Source organism: Cupressus sempervirens, chromosome 6, assembly GCF_028749045.1.
Source record: "Cupressus sempervirens isolate cs-2001-9-10 chromosome 6, ASM2874904v1, whole genome shotgun sequence".
NCBI lineage: Eukaryota > Viridiplantae > Streptophyta > Pinopsida > Cupressales > Cupressaceae > Cupressus > Cupressus sempervirens.
In genome coordinates, this window is record NC_143123.1 from 484,710,063 (window position 1) to 484,734,420 (window position 24,358).

Consider the following 24,358-nt stretch of genomic DNA (forward strand, 5'->3'; position numbering starts at 1 on the left):
TAGTCTTTGCATCTTTGTAAAACCTTGTCCAAGTTTTCCTTGGCTTCTTCAAATTCTTGTCCATATGTGGTGAAGTAATCCATATATACTTCCAAACAATCTGCAAATATGTTAGAAAAAATGCTAATGACAGCTCTTTAGAAAGTTGCAAGTGCATTGCATAAGCCAAATGGTAGGACAACATAAGCAAATCTTCCCCATGGACACATGAATGTGGTCTTGTCCTGATCCTCTGGTGCTATCTGGATTTGATTGTAGCCACTGAATCCATCCAAGAATGAAAAATATTTTTTTCCTACAAGATTGTCAAGAACTTGATCGACAAAAGGAAATGGAAAATGATCCTTCTTGGTAGTAGAGTTAATTTCTCTATAATCTATGCAAACTCACCATTTTCCCACCTTTTTGGGAACAATAACCAATGGTGACACCCATTGGCAATCTGAAATAGGATATATGAAGCCAGCATTGAGTAGCTTTTTTAATTTACATTTAACAATATCCCTTAATGTTGGGTTTATCCTATGCTAAGGTTGTCTCGCAGGATTATAATCTAGACTGATATAAATATTATGGGTACAGAGTGCAAGATCCAAACCTTTCATATTTGTATACTCCCAAGAAAAAGCATCTAGGTGCTTTTTTAATAGCTGTAGGGTATCATGATGTTGTGCCTGAGATAAGGACTTGCTTATATTTAATTCTCTTCCTAGAACGATTGTTTTTTTGACTACTTTTTCAGCCATTGAAATTTGCACAATTGGTTGTGAATCTATCTCATGTGGCAAGACTGAATGCATAGGCTATGTAGACTCAAAATAATGCAGTTTAGCAGATAAAGACCGAATGCTTTCTAAAACACACTTTTTCTTAGAAGATGTCTCAAGTTGTGTTCCATACTCATTTAGTATGATAGAAGAAATGACATCATCTTCTTCTTTAATGTTTACAAATGAGTCCCGTCAGATCATCATCAATTGTTGAATAAAATCTATGTCCATATCAGAGTCATCCATATTTGGCTAGACAACTTGATTATCCTGCAGCAAAGGCTGAGCAGGCAAATACAAGGTTAAATTTTTAGTGTTCATTCCATCTGAAATAGTCATTTTTCCTAATTGGCATACAATAAAAGCATCTGCTATGGCTAACCATGGTTGTCCTAAAATGATAGGGTATCCCCCAATATTGGTTTTTGGAGAGAGTACGACAAAATCAACTAGATACTACCATGAATGTAATGTGATAGTGACATCTTCGAGCATACCATCAAGAATGATGGTGGAACTATCTACTAGTTGCAAGATTGTTGGTGTTTGCCTGAGACTAATGATGCTTAATTTGGACACTACTTCCTTGTTCATTACATTGATGGATGCTCCTAGGTCTATTAAGACATTCTACACTTGCACTCCTTGAATGGTGAGGGTCACTACTGGGCTTCCAAGGTCTGCATACTTAGGCATTTTGCAATTATCAAGCATAAGATTAGAAAGTTGTCCAAGGACATGGATAGTCCTTGGATCTTTCTTTTTGCTTCCTGGATTTTTAACATAGGCTTCTTTGATAGCTTTTGAATATATAGGTACTTCTTTTATTGCATCAAGCAAGGGAATTTTTATCATCATTTGCTTGAGTTGCTCAAGTAAGTCTAGTGTAGCTTGATTTTTGCTTGGCAGGGTTTGCTTTGTTAACCTACTAGGAAATGGGAGTGCATTGGCTGCAGGAGAAACAATGGTGGTAGGTTCTTGAACTGACTCAGCATTTGTATCATCTATTTATGTTATAATGGGCTATTGAGGTGAGGCAAGTGTTGTTCTAGATCTTAGATGGATATCATTCAGGGTAATGGAATAACTTTGCTGTTGGGTTGAAGGTTTTGCACTATTAGGATTAGGTGTAGGTTGTGCAAATAGTAATCTGTTCTGCATCAACACCAACATCAGAACACAATCTCTTAAGCCAAATGGCTTCCTTACAAGCATGAGTAGCAGCCATGTACTCAGCTTCTATAGTGGACAAAGCAACCACAGGTTGTCGCTTTCTCATCCAACTGATGGCACCACCAAACATAGTGAACACATAAGCACTGGTGGATCTCCTACAGTCAATATCACCTGCCCAATATGAATCCACAAACCCATGAATACAAACTGAATGTGGAGATCCAGAAGAGTTACCATGATAACATATGGAGTAATCTAATGTACCCCTCAAATATCTAAATACTCGCTTAACTGCATCCCAATGTATCCATCCAAGATTAGCCATTAATTGACTCAGGACTCCCACTACTTGGGCAATGTCTGGTCTAGTAAAAACCATAGGATACATAAGACTGCCAACTACACTAGCATAAGTTACTCTACTCATGTCCTCCACCTCATTAGGAGATTTTGGACAATCATCTACAGATAACTTTGTTCCCACAGGAATAGGAACACATAGTGGTCTACAATCTGCCATGTTGAACCTGCCCAACACAAACTTCACATACTTACTCTGACTCAACCAAAGTTTTCTGTTAGACCTGTCTCTATTGATTTCCATACCCAAGATGTACCTAACTGCCCCAAGATCTTTCATCTCAAACTGTGCTGACAATTGAGATTTAAAATAAAAAATTATACCCTTACCCTTCCCAAACAGCAACATATCATCAACATATAATGCAACAATAAGAATGTGATCATTTTCAATTCTGAAATAAACACAATGATTTGATTTTGATCTTACAAATCCAATTGACAACACAAAGGCATCAAACTTAAGGTACCACATCCTAGGAGATTGCTTCAAACCATATAGAGATTTCTTTAATCTGCAAACTAAGGATTCTTTACCTTTAACAATGTAGTGCTCAAGCTGTGACATATAAATCTCTTCCTCCAAATCACCATAAAGGAAAGATGTCTTCACATCCATCTGTTCTATCTCTAAATCATATGGTGCAGCAAGAGATAATAGAAATCTAATGGATGTCAACTTTGCAATAGGAGAGAATATTTCACCATAATCTATTCCCTCTACCTGTGAATACCCCTTTGCAACCAATCTAGCTTTGTACCTTTCAACACTGCCATCTGCATAGAATTTCTTCTTGAACACCCATTTATAGCCAAAAAAATTTATCCCTTTAGGCAAAGGTACAAGGTCCCATGTTTTTTTTTTCTCTAATGAAGCCATCTCATCATCCATAACCTCAATCCAGGAACTTGCATCTTCCATGCCCAAAGCCTCTTTCACAGATATAGGCTCATCAGTGTTAGTGATCAAAGCAAAAGCACAACTGGAATCTAACATAGAATAACCAAACCTTTCTAGTTACTTTCTTTCTCTTATGGATCTCCTCAAGGGTTGAGGTTGAGTTTGTTCTTCCTCTTCTTCTGAACTATCAGAGCTGCAAGAGCTCTCCTCATCATTAGACCCAACATGGTCTCTCTATTCAGTCTTCTTAGGGGTAGGAGGCAACTGAACAACATCTTTTTCCTTTTCTTTTTCATCTGGTTGTAGCATAATAGGAGAAGATGTTAGCTCTCTAAAAATAACATTCTTACTATACAACACCTTACTAGTCACAAGATCCCAAAGCTTGTATCCTTTCACACCAGCACTGTACCCGATGAAAATACCTTTAACAACTTTTTTTTCCAACTTAGATCTTTTCTCCTTTGGAACATGTGCATAAGCTTCACAACCAAAAACATGAAGATGTCTAATTGAAGGTTTCTTACTAGACCACATCTCCATGGGTGTCTTACCAACAAGGGCTGATGTAGGAGATCTATTAACCAGATAGCAAGCAGTGGCCACAGCTTCGGCCCAAAACCTTTGTTCTAAACCAGCTCCACTAAGCATACTCCTAGCCTTCTCCACCAGTGTCATGTTCATTATCTCTGCAACTCTATTTTGCTATGGGGTATACTAAGTTGTCTTATGCCTCTCGATACCTTGTTCTTTACAGAACTGTTCAAACTCTGCTGAGAAAAACTCAGCACCATTGTTAGTTCTCACACACTTAATCTTCTTACTAGTCTGATTCTCTACAAGGGCTTTAAATTCCTTGAATTGACTAAAGACTTGTGTCTTACTTTTAAGGAAATAAATCCATGCCCTTCTACCATAATCATCTATGAAAGAGACAAAAAATACAGACTTGGAGATTGAAGGAACTTTTACAGGACCAAATACATCATAATGAATAAGATCCAAAACATCAGAAGATTTGTGAGAACTAGAGTAAAACTGAACATGATTTTTTTTACCATATACACAGTGTTCACAGAAGTCGAACTTGAGATTGCAATCATTTAACCCCTCAACAAGATTTTTATTTTTTAGGGTTCTGAGACCCTTCTCACCAATGTGACCAAATCTCAAATGCCACAACATTGTCTTTTCTACAGGAAGCTTTCCTTCCAAAGTGTTTGCACCCTTAGGTACACTTGTTGCACTACCATCAGAACCACTAACCACAGTCTTCTTTACTGCTCATTCAAATGGTGGGGATGAAGTGATAGCTACTCTCTTCTTTGAAATAGGAGAACTATTACACTGAGAAATGTGTGCATCAAGCTGAAACAAAGTACCTCTCCCAGTACCCTTAGCAAGCACCATAGCTCCTCTCATCATCTTACATCCATCTTTAGAAAAAAAACTTGCACACCTACATCATTCAGAATACTTACAGATAATAGGTTTTGTGCCAAACCTAGAATGTGCATAACTCCATTGATTCCCTTTACTCATCCATTAGGAAATTTGATAGTGACTCTTCTGCATCCAACTATCTTTAGGTGAAAATCATCACCCAAGTACACCTTTCCACCATCGAACTCTTCATATTTTGAGAACCAATTTTGATGAGAGGTCATGTGAAAAGATGCACCTAAGTCAACCAACCACACATCATCATATGCATGGGCTGCCAAAGCTACGATGAATGCATTTCCATCTTCTTGAGATTTTTTAGAACCAGAATTTGAGGCTTTCTTCTTCTTCTTAGGCTCTTTATAGTCTTTACAGAAGTGCCCAGTCTTATCATAGTTCCAACATTTTTCCTTGGACTTATTGGAAGTCTTTGACTTCCCACGAGATTTGGATCTACCCTTATTGTGAGACTTATTGTCATTTTTCTTTCCTCTTTTAGTGGATCTCCCACGAACAGCAACAGCTTCTTTTTCTGAAATAGAAGCCTTTCTTTGCATCTCCTCTGATAGCAGTGAAGACACCACATCATCCATTTTGAATGTGACTAATGTGCTTCCAATAGCCATCACAAGATGGTCCCATGAATCCGATAAAGAACACAAAAGTGTGTAGCAACGATCCTCCTCCTCTAACTTGACACCAACTGATGTCAATTATGCAGCCAGTAGATTAAATGCATTTCAATGATCCGTTAAGGATCCACCTTCCTTCATTCGTAGAGAATACAACTTCTTCCTTAGGAACAAATTGTTCACCAAAGATTTGGCTTGATACACGGCCCCAAGTCTCTCCCACAAACTATATGCAATTTTCTCATCTAGAACGTTCAAAAGGACTGCATCGGTTAAACAGAGTCTTATGAGACCCTTAGCTTTATGGTCTTTGATATCTCAATCTGCTTGAGCTATAGTTGTTGGTCTTGTAGCGCTTGTAGTCACTTCCTATAGGTCACGATCTTCCAACATGTCTTCCATCTTGAGTTTGCACAACTTGAAATTAGTGCCATTAAATTTCTCCACCTCCATTCTTCCATATGATGAACTCGCCATCTCAATCTGCAAATAAGATTCAAGATGCTCTGCAAAAGATTCCTACTCAACTTGAGATTAGCTCAAAAAAACCCTACCCAACAACTAGGATCAAATTTTGATCAAGCTCTGATACCACTTGTAAGGAAACTCAAGTGCGGAAATAGCTTCCTACACTAATCTTATAAGGAAAGTATGATGCAAATCCTATTAAAATCTTCTACACTTAAAGATTCAATATCATGTAAACAACAATATTGCAGCCAACCATGCATACAGAAAATAGACAGAGAAAGGAACACATAACACAAGGATTTTTCGATGGGGAAAAACCTTTCGGTAAAACAACCCCACCCCTTCAGAACCTGCACAATGTATTATCTTCAACATGAGGTTACAATACACTTGCAATGCAAGTTCAACATCAACAACAAAAGACTCTAGTAGCTACTCGCAGTACCAACAATACACCTTTTTTGCGTCACATCTCTTTGCAACCCTAAAAATGCTTATAACATGTGCTTCACTTTAGGGCTACTCCCAAAGGTAAACTATATTAGGGTTTTACCATTCTCTGAGAAAATATGAACCCCAAAAAAAATTTCAAGCCGATACCCCAAACCCCACTATTGGGGTAGAGTGTACAGTACTCAAATATCTCAGTTGCCACATGTCTTCACCTATCATTGAATCTTCCTAACATAGCTCTTACATGTCATAGGAATCCGTCATAACCATTTTAGTCATGATCTCCTTACACACAATTCAAGATGTCGACACATCAACATTATTTCCAAGAAATACATTTTACAAAACAAATAATAAGAATAGGAATTATACAAGGTTGAGACACCTTATTCCTAACATGTATTGGCTGTAGGAGGCATTAAGGCTTGTTGTAGAGGAGGTTGAGTCAAGGCCAGTTGATGCTAGTGCTGCTGCCAATTATGGGTTTGCTGCCAACCCTACTAAGGTTGTTGCCAACCCTAGTGAGGTTGGTGCCAACCTTGGTTAGGGTACTGCCATCCTTGGTTGGACTGTGGCCATCCTTGATTAGGCCGCTACAACCCTGGTTAGGCTGCTGCAACCTTGGTTAGGTTGTTGCCAATGATTATAACTACCATGTTGTTGTTTCCATTGACTATTACCACCGTAATTATGGAGTGGGTCTTGAGGAATACCTAATCTTGGGGCCCATGGCCTTTATTGAGAAACATAGAGGAATTCCCCATCTTCATTAATTGCCTTGAACTTAGTAGGCACATGTTGTGAAACCAAGCTAGCAATAGGCTTACATTTGCAGTTGTGTTTCTTTTCTTTGCAATGGGGACAATATTCTGCCAACATACTATTAGCGTCCTCCTTCTTCCTTCATACTTGCATTGTATCCAATTGTGTAGCAACATTATTAATGATGTCTTGCTTGAAATCCGACAAGAGGTTTGATAGTTTTGTCTTAGATACTCCTGCCCCAGGAGTTTTTTGGAGTAAGTCCCTCAAACCTCATCCTTTTTTTGTTGTTGCTCTGAAATAGTTCAAACAAATATTCCAAATTTTAGTCCACGTCTTCTATGTAATATCACCTCTAGCCATTAACTCTAAAGCTCCCATACTCCTGTCATGTACTCCTTTCAGAAAGAGATGCTTTTGAGACTCCTCATTCAACTGATGTTGTGTGTTGCGCTGTAGGTTAAACATGAACCAGGCAACATAGTCCTCCAAAGTCTCATCCTCCTTTTATGACATTTTAAAAATGTCATCTCCTTTCAAATCATGGCCTTTGCAATATTCCTTATATTTATTAAGGAGCGGGTTACTCATACTTGGCCAATCTATCACAACATTGGCACCTAGACTCATGAACCATCGCAAAGTGGCTTCTTTGAGGGTTGATGGAAACAATTTCAGCTTATGGGCCTCAGTTGTGTATTCATAACTTTGACAAAGGATGTTGAACTCAAAGAGAAAAGTTTTTGGATCTTCAATAATAAGGCCATAGAATTTAGGCAGGGCAACTAAGAGTATATTTTTCAGATTTTGATTACCCTACTGAGGAGGAATTGGAAAAGGAAAGGTAGGCTAAGCTGCTGCCATTTGTAGATGTCCTAGTGGTGGCTGATAAATGACTAAAGCTAATGGATTGTCTTGATATTCTAGCTCAGCAAAAATATTATTCAAATGGAAGGATTCTTCAGATGTGGTTGGTGATTGTACTTGTTTTAGTACTTCTGCAAATATGTTTTCAAATAGTTCTTCTTCTATTTCTTCTCTCTCTTCTCTTTCTTTAGGGTCAGCATAAAAAAGATCTTCCTGATTGAAGTTGGGAAGAAATCTTCCAAAGTGATCTCTTCTTCTATGCATGCAAGAATGCTAAAAATGAAACTAAATGACTCAATAGTGAATACTAGACTGACACCATCCCCGGCAACAATGCCAAAAATATGTCTAATCAATATAACACCTTTTTAGTTATAGGATTGGACATCCCTTACTACCAAAGTACTATGCTAATTCTCATTAAATGTCAATCCGAAAGCGTGAACTTGAGATGATGTCTACAAAGTATATGCTCTAGTTTTCACTAAAAATCATTACTACCTTGAATGCAATAACCATTAAGGAAATCTAGTTTATCCAAAGGAAAGACAACTATCAAATACTTGAAAGGAAATTCTAATTATTTAGCCATACATCTATGCACCTACTGCTACAGGAACAGTGACTGGTTCTATTTCTAGTAGTTGCAGGAACAACAGTTCTATCTTAACTTAGAAAACTAAGTCTAACTCCTACTTACTAAAGTAAACTCCACCTTCCGCGTGGGCCCCCATGAAATAATGAAGGAAAGATAAGCTTAGGGAAAAAATGTAGAAACTCAGTAAAGGCATGTATTCATCAAATATGCAGTATTACAATAACTTGGGAAAAACAATGAGATGTCTATCAAATCTGTTTGTCTACTCACTACTTAACCTCATAGATACAGATGAGGTCTTATTTAAAAGGAAGGGAGAACAAAAAACTCCTAAAACTATGACTTTCTAATGAAGGAAAGTCAGTTATAACTTAAGACTACAAACATGCAATTGGAAAGACATTAATTATTCCTTAAATTCCTCACAAATATAGAGATCATAGAAAATGCTAGATATGCTCTTTTATCTAATTTCAAATAGCTTCCAAGAATCCAAGTATCGTGTGTTGCATGTTTAACTGATTGCTTTGATGCTTGCTTCCTTGCTTAGCCGCTTTATCAACTCTCACTTTGTTATTCATAAAAATATGTCCCTTCTGATTTTGTCGCCAAGTCTTCTAGCTACAACGGTGTCATAACGCTTCTCCTTAATATCATCAATGCCTTAGCACTATTCCTTCATAGTTTGTTTAACTCTCACTCATTTGTATCCCTGTGATCAACATTTAATACACACAAGACTTCCCGCAAACATTTATTTTCATTTATTAATTTATAAAGAAAAGGCATTAATTATTCAACTAACAATTTTTGCAATCTCTTTATCTGTAGGAAGATCTACCCATATCAAACATTCATGAAGAAAGATTTTTACCACAAAATGATCCCCTTTTTAGATATAATTCCGATTGTCATTTTTATACCCTATGTCCATACTTTATACATCAAAAGTTCAAAAACATTTAAACTGAAAAATGATAAAGTTCAGTATGTTATAGACAAATGTTCACAAAAAGGGCTAATAAGACTTCTATTTCTTCATGTCATCGGGCTTCTTAGTGATGGGATGGATTGGCTCCAATCTCACTTTCTTTTGAAAATGTTGAATGTCGAAGAAGTGAAGAGAAGTGTTTGTGAAATTTTGCAGTGAAGACTTAATTCCATTCAACCCATCAATACCTATAAATATAATTTCCATCCTATTTGAGAATAAATTTCAAACTATAGAAAAAAAAAAGGATAAAAAATGTACAGATACTAGAAAATTAGCAAAATAAAAGTTCAAGCAAGAGCAGTAATTTTGCAACTATTCATGTCTTCATCTATGTATGAGCTTCAATCCATCCATTGATCTTCAGGATTCATGCCACATGAAGGAATTGAAGGAGAGGCCTATTAAAATAGTAAATGCATGAATTTAATGGATATCTCAATATCTTTTCACTTTTCTATTGGCCCAATGGTAATTTTATATCCTCCACAGTTACTTTCCTATTGCCCATTAAGTTTAGAAAGTCACAAATAGAATACTCCATAAGAGAAAACCCACTAAGTGGAATGCTGCTTTAGTAACTTTTTCTACAATAGCTGAAACACTCCTATCATCATCTTTGAAATTTTTGTGCACATTCTATGGATCCAATCCACTTCTAGGTTTATTTTCCTTTAAAATTTGGAAAATTGTCTTCGTGGGTTGAAAACCCCTTGAGGAGAAGACAATTTCCATTTCTTTGCCCAGGCTTCCACCTTTACTTCACCTTTCATCTAAGGCTACCCCTTGGTTTGGGAATGTCTAAAGTGAGTGCAAAAATCCATTATGGGCCCACCTTTTGTTTACTTTCCTTCAGAATTGCCTTTCGTAGAAAACCAACTTCATGGGTAGGAAACCCACTAAAGAGAAGTTGATTTTAAGTTTTTCACCTAGAATGATTATTGGGACCATGAAAAATCTTGGATACTTCCTATGGTGTATAATCATCAAGAGAAAGGGAAATCATCATAAGGCACTTCATTATGGTCTTATTTTGACCTGTATGTATCATTTAAAACTCTTTACAAGAAATCATCTTCATGGGTCAAAAACCCTCCGAGGAGAAGATGATGTCCAAATTTTCACAAGCTTCTATTTTCATTGAGTAAATAATGAATCATTAGTAGAATAAATTTGAAAATGATATTTGCTCAAGAATTGTGAATTTCCATTGGATTAGGTATTAAGTTACCCACAAAATCCTAACTTCAAAAAGGAGAACCGCTAGGCTATGAAATGTGGAGAAGGGGAGAAAGGAAAATCCAATGGAAACTCATTCCACCTAGGGGACTTAGACCTAGAATAAAAACCTATTACTTTACTGAAACACAAATTTCAACTTTACTAATCAATTAGAGGAAGAAAAGTGGGGCAATAGTTGGCTCTATCTGGGGACTTGGGCATGCCATACCCAAGCAAGGAATCCAAAAATTACTAGTTTCGCACAAACCAAATGGTGGCTACTCAACAAAACAAAAACAAGGAAGAATAAGGAAAAGAAGAAAACAAGGAAACATAACTAGGAAAACATAAAGGGGAAGGAATAAAAAAAACTATGGTAAAAAATAGGGGTTACCTATTCTTAATTTGAAATTTGGTAAAGTTTCAAATCCTAACCATTGAAAGTCAGGGGCAGCCCCTCACCATCTATGTATGCCAATTTAAATGAATTGTTCTTGAATGCATGATGAATAATGAATGGACCCTTCCATAAGGTGTCAAATTTCTTATGCATACCCTTTGGTGCCCTTCTCTTATCCCATAATAGTATGCTATCTCCTACCATGAATTTTCCTGGTCTCACTCTTTTATCAAACATACTCTTCACATGCATTCAGTGTTATGTGATATGGTCTACAATTTCTTCTCTTTCCTCTTTGAGCTTGCTTAAGTACAAAATCCTCTTTTCTAAACCATCTCTATAGATATCATCTTCAATTACTATTCTTAGTTTTCTTGTAGCTAATTCCAAGGGTAATGGAAGGTTAGCTTCAGTCCCATAGACTAATTTGAAAGGAGATATACCAATTGCTCTCTTAGGGGCCACCCTATCCACCGACAGTACCTCATGAATTTTCTTATGCCAATTTTTCTTATTATTTGACACCAATTTCCTAATAATATTCATCAAATTCTTGTTGTTGGATTCTACTTGACCATTCCCTTGCGGGAAATAGTCAGATGAAAGATTGACTTTGATGCCATGTCTGAAACAAAACATGGTGATTCTGACTGAAGAGAAATATGTTGCATTATCCATTACTAGCTTGATAGGGACCCAAAATCTAACTAGTATGTTCTCCTTAACAAATTTGCACACTACCTTAGAAGTAGCTTTCTTGGTCACTTTGGCCTCCACCCACGTAGTGAAATGATCGATCGTAGTTATAACATATTGGTGACCAATACTAGATATTGGATTGATTGGACCAATAAAGTCAAGTCCCCATTATTGGAAAGGACCTTCAATAATGACAGGCCTAAGAGGTAGAGTAGCTAGTTGAAATGTCCCCATCTTACATTTTTCACATTTCAACACCTAGGAGTAGGTATCCTTAAACATTCTGGGTTAGTAATAAAACTATATTAATATTTTGAAAGCCATGACTGAGGATGAGAAATTTTCACCATAGGCTTTGTCATGAAATTTTCTCAACAACTTTTGTTGCTATTGTTTGTCTACACATCTAACAAAAGTGTCATCTATATCATTCTTAAACAAATTGTCATCCCAAATTATGTATTTGGATGCTTTCAACTTGAGATCTCTCATTTTTATTATCATCATACCTTCAAGAATTCTCCATAGGTCAGTAGGTAGGTAATATTTTTGAACCAAGAATCTTGCATGCCTATTGCTAATACTAGATGCTTTTCTCCTATTTCCTTAGTTTCTCCAGCAATTCTATTTTATGTGATTGCTTTGCATAAGGCATTACCTCTTACTAACTTAGTGGGCTTAATTTCAATGTCATACTCTTGCATTTTTGCTATCCACATTTCTCTTGCATTACACCCTACATCTTGCTATGTTAACACACATTTTACTACTACATCTAATATGTAGACCACATAGTGTGAGTGCAAGATATAGAACCTAAAATTCTATAATGCTTTCACTACTTCAAAGGCATGTTTTTCAATTTGTAAGTATTTAAACTCACAATTTTTTAGTGGGATGCTCATAAAAGGCTATGGGTGCTTGTATCTTTTCTTTGTTGTCATGTATAAGGATAGCTAATAAGGTGTGCTCTAAGGCATAATAGTAAATGATGAAATCCAATTTATAATCTGGATGACATAATACTAGAGAATTAGCAATAGCAATCTTTATATCCTAAAAATCTTGTTTCCCAACTTCATTCCATTTAAAACTTGAATTTACTTTCATCATGTATGCAATGCATTTAGTAGTTTTTGCAAAATTTGGTATGAATCTTTTGAGAAAATTCACTTGCCCAAAGAATGATTTAACTCCTATTTTGTTTGATGGTAGGCTCAATTTTTGAATGGCTTCAATTCCCTTAAGGTCAATTCTAATACCTTCTTGGGAAACTATGTGACAAAGAAGCATTCCCTCTATCACACAGAAAATAGACTTTTTAGAAGTTAGAAAGATTTCGCGTTCCCGACACCTTTGCAATACTTTATTCAAATATTCTATGTGATTCTTCCTTTTCTTTGAAAACACAGTGAGATCATCCAAGTATATAACAATAATCTAGTCTTTTAGATCAGCAAACATTTTGCTTATACATCTTTGAAATGTGGCACTAGCATTAATGAACTCGAAATACATTCTATGGTATGCAAATCTACCCCATGGGGTAGTGAAAGCCATTTTGTGTTAATCTTTCTCTTGCACTTTTGTTTGATTATACCTCGATAAACCATCAAGCATGGACATCATTTCAGCTCCAAGTACTATTTGTAATAGGTCATCCATGTTAGAAGAGAAAAATTGTCTTTTAGGCATGCCTAGTTCAAATTCTAGAAATCAATGCAGATCCTTATTTCCCCATTCTTCTTCCTAACCGGCACTATATTAGCTACCCAAGTGGAGTTATGAATGGGATAAATAATCCTTGATTTTAACATTTTGTCCACTTCCCTAAATATAGCATCAACTACTTTAGGATTGTAATTCCTCTATTTCTATCAGAAAAGAACTATGTCAGGTTTCAGAGGAATTTAATGTTTTACCTTCCCATCCCTATAACTTTTCAAATCTTTGTAACTGCAATTGAATACATCTTGGTATTTTAAGAATTTTTTTATAGTAGCTTCTTTTTCCTCAAGTGAATAACACTTTTCAATATTGATCATTTGAGGACTATGATTATCTTCAATATTAATCCCTTCATACTCGCCAGTAGTAGGACCTTTTTCTATCCTTTTTCACTTGATGTAAGCATCATGTCTATTAAATATATTTTCTAAAGATACAACATATGGGGGAATGATATTACCTCACAATTTGATTTCATCAGTTTGATCTTCTTTTTTCTCATGTTTAGGGTCTTCGTGGTTTCTTTTATTAGACTGGTGTTGATAGGTAGCTTTGTCATTTTCTAAGAATAGCTACAAACTCTTTTCATTTTTTAAGACTTTCCAAGATTCCTCATTGTTAGGGACAAAGGCTTGCTAGACAATTTCAATTTGATACTTCCTATCTTTTAATTTTGGGTGAGGGAGCAACAAGGAAGTGGAAATAGCCAACGAGACTAATTTAGTGTTCTTTTCTCTTGGTATTAATTCAATATTGAATTTATCAAGGCCTTCTATGTCATCCCAAACCCTATTTCTATAGTTTTTTAATTTATGATTCTTCATAGAGTATTGCCCCCTAATCTGCTTCCCAATGAGTTCTGTGTCACCTCGGCCTCTTGCGATCTTAATTCCTTTCTCCTTTGCAACTATTATCCCAAGTAGAAGGGCTTCATACTCTACTATGTTATTTTTGTTTCCAAATTCTAATTTGAAAGACATGAGTTTAGGCTCTCCTTTGGGAGGTATTAACACTACACCTACATCGGATCCTAATGAAGAATAACTTCCATCAAACTCCAATGTCTAGATACCTGTTGACTCTTCTTTCTCGCCAAGGATTTCCTTTCTTAGGTCTTCAATTTTTTCTTATCCAGAGCCTCTTTAGTAAAAAAACATATAATTACCAAACTCTTGCTCCTTATAGAGGATCTGAGCTTTAGAATCATTTGACTTTAGGATGGTAAGTTTTACCTTTTTTTTTCAAGTGCCAATTTAACTTTCTTGCTTCCTATGGGTATGACTTCTTGGGACCAGTTTAACTTTATTTATCCTCCTAAATACCTACAAAAACTTCTTCTTACAAGAAAACCATAAGCCAAAGTAATAGTTTCTTTTCTGGATGAGAAGCTAGTGCTACCTAAGCATCTTTGATTTGTCCAAGTAGGGGACTTGTTTAGCATCCATTGAATAACATCTTCCCTAAAATTTAGTAAGGGTAAGGCCTAAATATTTTGATACATAGTAAGGCATCACATTGCTTGATGTTCCTGAATCTATTATGTATTTACTTAATTTGCATCTATTGATATATAGTGAGATGTAGAATGGATCAAGTTTTTGTCTGGGAAAGGTGGCTAGGATAGTGGAATCTTCTTGGTTAAATAGGCTAGATGTCAAAGATTTATCTTTTTCCTTAGTGGTAACATTATTATTCAAATCTAAAACACCTCCTTTAAAATGATCTACTAATCTTTTCAACTCATAGGGATGAGATTTTAGATAATCTATAGGGGAGATTTGGATCTTTGACTCCTCGTAAAATTGGATAAAATAAAAAGGGCTTTTTTCCTTACCAAATTTGGGATGTTTATGCTCCTTGATCATTTTGAATATTATTTGATTAAGAAGTGGGGTTCATTATTGGAGCATGACTGGAGGATTGATTCTTGAGCTTTTGACCTCGAGTTAACACTATGTATGAAGTTTCATCAATAGTTGCATAACGTTCACCCTTTGGCTTAGAGTCAAATTTATATTCCAAGAATAAATTTCTAGAGTCACCATTTGAGTATGAATCTAACTCAGAGCAAGGGGTTGTAGTGCTCAATTCCATGGTGGATAACAATTGCATCATACGAGTAGTTTTAGGATAGTTTTCCCTATCATGATCCATTTAGAAATGAAACACACACATATTTCCTTTCTTAGGTGTCACTTCAATTTCTAACCTTGGTTGTGAACCTATAAGTTGCAAAAATTTTCCATCATTATTCCTTCCAAGTGGATCTTGATAGTTCCACTGGTAAGGTTTATTAAATCTACATAATTGCCTCTTCACTGTCACCAATTCATTTGATAACATTTGAATCATATCGTCAGATGAGGTGCTATTACTAGAACTTCCCTTGGTTTGGAGTTCTCTTTTCCATTTCTTGATAGGGATCAGGTCATCTTCAAATTTGACTAACTTCTTGTGTGTATCTGCCAAATCTATGGGATGGGCCCTTCTTAAATCATAATTGATATCCAATGACATCACACTTATAAAGAATGTTTTTAGGTTACTTGCAGTATGTCTATCAGCAGTGAGAATCCTACTAGTGATTTTATTGAAAGTTGCAACAAAATCTCTCATACTCATGGCAAGTTTCTTCTTAATAGATTTTAATTGTGTTAACAAGACGTGATCATCTTCTACCATTTTGAATATTGTCTCAGAAGCCATTCTCATGGTATCCCAATTGGTGATTGAGTCATTGCCTAGATGATAAAACAAATCTACTACATTTTCTATCAAAGTTTCTACAAATAGCCTTATAACTACCTCTTCATGAGCAATTCCTAGGATGTGAGTAGCTATAAAAAAAGGCCTTAATATGCTCATCTATTGTAACCTTCCCATCACCTAAAAATTTAGGGAAATCCTTCCTTGAATTGGATGGGAGTGGGTGATAAGTTGTTAGTGCTAACAAACCTATTATGGTAGCCCAAGGAGCAACCATAGTTGTTGTAGTAAGGTATGGCAGAAAATTGACAACTGGGGTAGCAATTATTCCGTGCAAGGCTAATACCTGGTAGGTAGTATGTGAAGAGATTTGATTTCTAACAAGTAAAGGTGGTCTTCTCCAACTTTTCTTGTCACCTTTTTGCTTAGGAATATCAAGGATGAGAAAACCAAGTTTTGTAAACCTTTCAAAGAAAGGGTCATGGCCACCTTGTTCTTTGGTACTTTTGAGAAACCTTGTTTGTTCTAGGATGCTAGATTAATTTTGTCTCTAAGATTCACATTCTAACTATCTTTCTGCCATTCAAATTTCTCTCCTCTGAATAACTCTTTCTAATGCTTCATCCCTATATTCTTCTTCTTCCAATATTTGGCTAGCATTCTTGTTGTGTTCAACATTCCTCTGAATTCTCCAAACAAATATATTAAGAGAGGAGATTATATCTTCTTGCTTGTCTTGGAAACCAAGGTTAGGTTGGAGCATTGGGACTATATTCTCATGAGGTGGTACCATTTTCCCTCATGCTATAAGTGCATTAGTCAAGTGGTTGTTCATCTTCTCACTAGTGGTGTCACTAAAAATATGTTGGTAAATAGATTTGTTCTTTTAATTTTGACTCTCAGATGCCCTAATTTGTGAACAATCTCTAATTACAATAGTTTGGAAAGTGGCTTATAGAAAGACTAACTTCCCTCTAAATTGTTAGGTAAAACTCCCTATTGCAAATTCACAATGAATTCTATTATTTCCTAGATCTACTGTTGTACATTCTTAACTAGAGAATAGGAGAGGTAAACTGAGCTAAAATTATACAAGATTTAACTCAGGCAAGGAATGATTTTAGAAGATTAATTAAATTTATGAATTCACACATCCTATGAACTCATAAGACTAAGAAATTCTAAATTGCATACTAACTGCTACTAAGTTGAATTACTAGAAACTAAATTGTAGAGAAAGGAAAACTAGTTTGCAGGAAAACACCTAAAAGATCCCTTTCAAACCTATGATGACACTTATCATGTTAAGTTCACTACCTCAAAATAGGGGAATGAAGCTCTATTCTTTCCTTGTTTTAATTTAGAATAAAGAGAAGATAAACCATTAACAATTAACAGATTGGAACAAAAAATAATTGACACAAAATATCATTCAATTGACTTTGCAACATCAAGTAGTTCACACCAAAAATTAGCCGAACTTTCATTAATCTTTTAATCTCATACATATAAGATTCTAAGATGATCGTTACAAAGGAAGTTCAATCAGTTCATCTCCTTCAAAAATGAAAAATGGCCAAAAGTCCATTTTTCCATTATATTGATTACATAGAAAAATGAAAGAGGTAGAAAATGAATCACTTTGCCTTCTTTCATCTTTTTGCTTTTGTCCTATAGGCCTTTGCAGCAACAATGATTGGAATTATCTCTTCATGCCTATGGACATGTACATTGGTGTATCTCAAGAGCCATTTAGAATGCTCTTAGGCCAAGTCTTTGACGACACCCGATTGGTCTTATAATTCTTCCATGGCCACGTGCATGCATCCACTAAGCTTTTGAAGTTCGAAGACTCTATTCTAAGGACTAGAAGCTATTTGTGTCATACCATTTATGAAATTAGAGAAATTTGTCTACATGATAGGTACTCCAATGATCACCTTTCCTTGCCCACTAGAATGTTAATCTTTGTGCAAGCCTCTTAATAGTTCATAATCTCTTTCTTGCTTCTTTACTTTGGCTTCAGTTTCCTTTAGTCCCTTCTCTACCACAATGATCATTTCAAACTTGAACTACATGATCTAAAACCATTGACTAAGGCCTCATCTCCTTTATGTAGAATCTTCATTTCAATAGCCTCCTTTATGTTCATGTGGATGATGATCTTCAACAAGGAAACACAATCATCACTCTTGGTTTTCTCTATGGCCAAAGTGACTCTATTTGATGATATATTATCCTTCTCTATTTCTAACCTCAACAGAACATTACCAATCTACTCTATGATGGAGAGTCCTTCAAACTTTATTTTCTTACTTCACACTCTACCAATTTTCCCAAAGTGCTTATCTTCTTAGAGCTAGGAGATGAGTGCCTCAAGATCTACATTGGTAGAATCACTAGAAATAGCCATCCCAGGTATGCTTGCCAATTGGGTGACCAGATTCCTAATGAAGTCATTCAATTCTTATATTTCAACCTTCATTCTCATCTTTGACAACTTGAGACTTTCTAGTTGTCCTTCAATCACCTCATTTGTTGACTTCCAAAAACTAACATTCTTGTCATGTCTGGCTTCTCCAAGATTGACAGAATGCAAGGAAAAATCATCTGTAGAGATATCTTCATGTCTTCCATCATTGATGGGCTTCATAATTTTCTTGGTCAAATGCCCTGTTTCAAGGTCTTGTCTGAGGATGGACAAGATCTTCTGCTTCTTAACCTTGCACAATGTTGATCCAAAGTGGATACCAAGAGATAGAGTATATTTGTTTGAAGCTCCTTCATCCTTTCTCTTTCTTTTTCTATCTAAGGTGTCTTCCAACCATGAATCTATGCTTATCACCTTGGAGGCATTCATAAGAGAGTCTTTGATGAACATATTTCTTTTGGTTGGCATGAATGCTTTCGCAATTGAAGAAAAACATTAATACATTAGGGGTGAATTTGCGACGGCAGGAAAATGTAATGTGCTTTTGGCTTTTTTTTTCAATTATAACCTGACAATGTCACAATTGCAATGTTAACAGGATACAACATAGCAATTGTGACGTTAACAGGATATAAGGAAAAAAAAAAAAAGGCACATTGGTCATTTTCAGAATCCATCTCTAGAGCGCACAAGGGTTTCAAAAGGTTTGTTTCCTTTTTCTCTTTTCTTTTGTGGATTCAGCAACCAGGGCTTACAATGTGGATCATGGGATGTTTATTGATGGTTTTTGGGATCTTTTACAGGAGGACCAGTGGATTTTTAAGGGGCATTTCCAAGCATATAGGAGTTGCAAGGTAAGGGCATTTCTCATTAGGTAGTATTTAAAAACCTATGAATCATATGTAACAACTAAACAATAGATATAGGAATCATAGTGATGTTTAGATAAGTTGTATCAATCTCGTGTCTAGAGGAATCAGTATTGCACTTTTGAATCTTGCAATTTAACGTGTCCCATACAATTATATAACCACTTCCAATAGTTTTTGATGTTCTAATACTAAAATTGATGTAGTCACGTCAAAAATTTCTACTATAATCATCTAAAGACCAATTGATTTAGAATCTGAAATCCATTGAAGAGAGATTATAAGAGGGGTTTCATAGAATTGGAAACATGGATCATGCTCTACTTCAACTACATTGCCCTTGAGAACTAATTCAGCCAAAATACAAATGGGTGAAGCATTGAATGTACTATCATGAAAGGTCAATCTCCAATATATATCAAATTTGAGATACCTCGGTTCAAGCCAAAATTAAAGCTAAATAGAGATTTGGCATGCTCTCCATTATCCTCTTCTCTGCAAAGTCCATCTCAATAACACATTTAGAAATACAAATGTGTCATTGTAGAGATAATATAATATGTATAGAAAGTCATGTGTGAGAGAGAGGGAGAGAGGGAGTGAGGAAGGATTGGGAAAGAGATAAATATTGTCTTTTGTTCTGACCAATACAATGCTATTAGCTATACCATTGCATTGCATCTCATCAAAAGTGCAAGTACTAGTATATACCATTTATATACCCATTGCATCTCATCTCATCCAAAGTGTAAGTGCTAGTATACCATTTATCATAATAGACACACTCAAAATTGTCCCTAAATGCACCTAAATAATTTCATGTAAATCTTCATCCGCTTTATTTATTTTGTCTAGTTCAATTTCATATTCATGCTTCTTGTTTTTATTTTTCTTATTACAAAGATTAAAAAATCCTCTTATCCCTATGTTCATGAACTTTCATCATTTCAAGCAGTTTACTATACTTGAGTCATATCAAAAGGAATATAATTTTGAACACAAACTTATAATTGAAATATTGATGTTTTTACCATTTTCAATGGTCTAAGAAACAATCCAACATCAATCTTCGTAATTTCAAGCATTTTGTATGCAAATAGTAGTATGACTTATTCTTGATGTATCTGATGCTTTCAGTCTAAGAAACAATCCAACATCAATCTTCATAATTTCAAGCATTTTGTATGAAAATAGTAGTATGACTTATTCTTGATGTATTTGATGCTTTCACTCTTATCAATGGTTTGGGGTATTTTTGTATACATACAATCTTCTCTGGATTTGCTATTTCATAAATAAGCTATTTGGCTTTCCAGACTCACCCTTTCTCTTAAGGTTGTAATTAATGTTAACTTGAGAAACTACTACAACCATGAAAGCTTTCTTGATTTTCCTTCTCCTTTTACTCATTTCAGGAAGAGTAACCTTCACTAGTGAAGAAATGAATCAATTGTATCATCTTCATTATAATGTTTCTCATTGCATTATAACATGGGTTAAGATCATGTTAAGTAGATCAAGAAACCATATGTTTCAAAGGAGAATGAAGCATTCGACAAATCATGCACCACGGAGTCTCAGTGACCATATTGACAATTTTTCATAGAGGATTAGGTGTTTGTTTACTATACTAAACTAACATGGTGAATTCACCTACCACAGATTACAAATGCATGTTTTCCTTGCAGATTGTGAAATTTACTTGGATAAGGACTTACTCTACCCTTTGAGACAGATAAGATTAGTTAGTATTTGTTTTTGTTTGATCAGATTGGTTTGAACTATATTTTTATGTAAATTTGGGTTGTATGAGAATGCCTTAGACCAACATAACACTCACTGCCAATATTGACTCTGGATGTCTTTCCCTAATTTATGATTGAGAATAGTTCACCTACACCTATATGAATAGTGTCCTATATCTTGTAAACTTTTTTTTTTCTTCCACGGCAATCGGATGTTCAATTTAGAAACTAAGAATGTGTGGATATTTATTTTGAAATTTGAATGTGTGAATCTATAAACAAAATAGGAGCATCACTCTCATAGCTATGCAATTGGTATACATGATACTTCATAGATTTTAGTGTAAACTATAGCCCAATCTATCTCAAATAGGTCATAAACAAGAAAGTTTAATGCAATTTTTGTGCCCTATTTTAATTGGAGGCTAAACAAGAAGCACCAATTAGTTTTTTTCTCAACTGCAAATTGATATTAGATATCCATGTACATATGATTCATATCAGGATGCTAATTCAAAACAAACATCCACAAAAGGTACCAACATCTACACTATAAGGAAAATCACCTCTAGCCTTTGTAGAAGGGTCAGCACCAGCAAAATCCCAAAAGCCAACAGGATCTAGAAGACCAACACAAATATTTTCAATGTTATCATTGACAACATTGTAACATTTTTGTAGTTTTTCAATATGAAGATTCATATGCACTCTAAGGCCCAAGAAAATATAAAATGGTGATGATGACCTTGAATATCATGAAAAACATGATGATATGGTTTTTATCACATTCAACTCTCTCTGACCAAATATGCACAATGCTACCTAGTTGGTCCTAAAGTATAAATCCATACCAACTTTGGCTTAAAAATATTATTTTCCATTACATCATTGGTCTAAATTATCAATGTAATTTATTATACTTATTATGCCCTACTAGGAACTTAATTAGTTTTGGTCTTCAATCTAAGCTTGAGGTGTTCTTGCGTGATACTCCTGAAGAGAAGAAGTCTAAAGTCCTCTTAGAGAAAAATTGATCCAAATCAATACATTTCTTCCTAATTTCTTCCTCTAGCATCATGTGGCTTCCAAGTTTTATAGTTTGATCCATTATCTATTATTTTTTCCCATTACACCTTGTGCCTTGTCATTTTGGATTCTCTAGTATCCACAATAGCTTTAATCTATGTTTCCTTTGTCAATGGTAATTCAGACACCTAGTCTTCATCATTTAGAGTTGAATATGTTTGTTTAACACCTTCATCCATAAAATCTTTGAACAAGGTCAAATATTAGATATTTAATATAGGAGAAAGACCTATATAAGGTGGTTACAAAAACTTGTAAAAAATTTCTCCATACTTTCCCAAGATCCTATAGGAACCTCTAATTTGTTTGACTGGAGGTAGATTCCTGACACCTTTTATATGTAGTCTCATAAGATATAGGTGTTTAGGCTTTCTCAATCCAATTCATGGTAATTGAAAAACTCCAAATTGATTTCTTGAAAACTACTAATTTTCGTAAAAAGAATATAATATATTATTTTATTCCTTTTTTTGACTCAATTTATTTTACACGTTTATCTAGAATTATGGTACTACTAGCTTCCAATTCCACTTGGAAGAAGTTTTGTTAAGGTTCCTAATGGTCTTGACATTTTTTATCACCACACTTATCATTTTTCTTTATGATACCTCTAGTTCTTGTGTTGAGACCAACATCCTCCTTAGTAGTCATCATCGAACCAAAACCAATTGCGACATGTATGCAAAATATGGAAATATAGACGAGGCACATGAACTCTTTGAACAAATTCATCTAAGAAATGTGGTATCATGGAATGCCATGATTGCATGATATGTACAAAATGGATTTTTTGAAAAGGCTTTAGAAACTTTCAAGAAAATACTATTGCTACTGATTTATTGCTGCTCTATTTTGGTATTTGATGATCGTCCATGCTTAAACATTTAATGTCATTATGGTTATATGAATGGATTCTTTGCCTTAGAACACTATCATCTTCAAAATCCTATATGAAATCTATATGACCATTTCATTTCTTCAATATGCCCTATGGATGTCCCTATCTAACTATATATCTTTTAATTGCATATAATAACTAATTTATGTGCTTTTTCATGACTATGTTTGACTCATATAATTGTGATCTCTCTAGCACTATGATGTCATTTAATATGTCTTGCTAAAGCTTGTAAATTTTGTTCCTTTTGCCATGTCATGTAATATGTCCTACCTTGTAGCTTATATGTTTTGAAATTTTTGTTAGGCCTTGTAGCTTGTATAATTTGATTGTTGGAGAGCTTCTACAGCTAAGCAAGAAGGCCATTGCACGAGTTATAGCCGCACACCCAGGTATGAATTTTTTTTTAAAAATCTAATGTATATTTTAACTAGACTTTTAGCGTATATGTTTTGAAATTTCTTTTAGTGGCTTAATGTTGTAAGGTCTCTTTAAATAAGACCTTCAGGTGGTTGGTCAAAGTTTTACAAATAATCTTATCAAAAAAATTTCCTAGAGAAATTGACTAAATGTTATAAAAGGTGATGGGGTTAAATGTCTTAGGAATAAATTCAAAGAAAGTATTTTTAAAATATTAAAGTATTTAACTAGGTCTAAGAAGATTTGTGTACTTTCGATAGTTTTACTTAGTTTGTGAAAGTTGTAGACCAAAGTTTTCATAGCCCAATTTTTGCTTCCTGCGAAGAACAATCATGTCCAATAATATAAGTGAAGAACAAAATAGGGAGACAATCACTAGATTGTGGTCTAACTTGAAAAGAAAAGGTGATGGAAAATGTTATTGTCCTTGCAAAATTTGTAAGGGCTTAAACCATAGAAGACTGCTAATCAAAATAGTTAAGAGACATTGTAGGGAGAGTGGTCACATTCAAGGGGGGCATGACTATCATCCACTGGTAAGTTGTTCATTATATCATTTTAACAATTTATATACATATGAAATCACTTGATGATGAGTTGATGATCATGGTTTATTTATGTTAATCAATTTTATATAGGTTGATCTCCCTAGGGAAGTACATGATATGAACCACAACAATTTGAGGAATATGGTTTTTGAAGTGGAGGAACATGGAGGTGCGAATATCCAA